Source organism: Acyrthosiphon pisum, chromosome X (genome assembly GCF_005508785.2).
Source record: "Acyrthosiphon pisum isolate AL4f chromosome X, pea_aphid_22Mar2018_4r6ur, whole genome shotgun sequence".
Lineage (NCBI taxonomy): Eukaryota > Metazoa > Arthropoda > Insecta > Hemiptera > Aphididae > Acyrthosiphon > Acyrthosiphon pisum.
The window spans coordinates 131,113,102-131,114,457 of NC_042493.1; positions in this window are offsets into that span (position 1 = coordinate 131,113,102).

The window sequence follows — 1,356 nt, forward strand, 5'->3', positions numbered from 1 at the left end:
AAATAATTGTGAGTTTATATATATTTTTTTTGGGGTACAGGTTTTTATTTCTCTTCTGTGCAATTCAAACATTATTTAGTAAATGGTTTTAAAACATTTCAGTCGACCCGTCTGTCACAGCTGTAGGTACACATTATAAAGACGGGTGGTCTCCGAAAGAGACTTCATTTATTACAAAATCGTGGCTCCGTTTCCAGTCGATAATCTTTAAATTTGAACAAAAAACTGAAATGCTCGAATGTACATAACATTACAATACTCACATGCCCTTATGAATTATATATTATACAGCGCATTCTAGAGTATGGCACACGTTGCAGTTGGATGGGACGAAATAATACGTCTTAAATTATTATATTTTATAATTTCAGGGCCCTAGACATTTGGGGGGGGGGGGGCTAAAACCCCACAGCACTCCACTGGTTACGTCACTGATTTACGAAATGAATTCAAAAAATTATAATCAACATGTGTTATTGTGTTAATATATTTTGTTACACTCTATAGTCTATTATAGACAATATCATTTAAACAAAACCAATTCGATTGATTAAGTCATTAATCGATTACAACACCGGATACCAAATATCAATTGTATTATAAATTATAATAATATATAATACAATCAAATCTAAAAACTATACGAAACAATATTATTTTTGACGTTTTAACATTTTCATAATAATATAATAAATTGATGTTTTCAAATAAAAGTATTTATTAAGTTCACAATATTACCTATAGCAGGGGTCAACAATTAATATTTTCCGCGGGCCACATTAAGAATTCGGAAAATTCTCGCGAACCGTAAAAATTCAAAGTACATGATATTTATTATAATATGTCGGTTGGCCAAAAATATTTTATTTCTAAATAAAAAAAATTGGTTTTTTCTCTCAGTCTGTGAGCCGGTTAAAATGCATTCGCGGAGTGGATGCGGCCCGCGGGCCGCCATTTGGTGACCCCTGACCTATAGACTAATAATGACCTATGGACAATTGTAAGGATTTTTACTGAAATAAGTACCAAATATTCGATAAACAGACCAGGGACGGATCCAGGGGGCGGCCCAGGGGCCCAGCCCCCCCCAGACATATTTTAGACATATTTTTTTATAATTCTACAGATCCTAAAACTTACTATATTACTATATTTCAAATCACATAATATATGTCTGATAATATAATATATTATTTTACGTAATATCTACTATTTATTAAGAATAAAGGATAATAATTTATTATAATTGTATTTGTGTTGTAAAAAAATTGTTGGGCCCCCCCCCCCCAGATCTTTGCTCTGGATCCGTGCCTGAAACAGACTGTATACACCACAGTGTCCACCACCCAAATATAA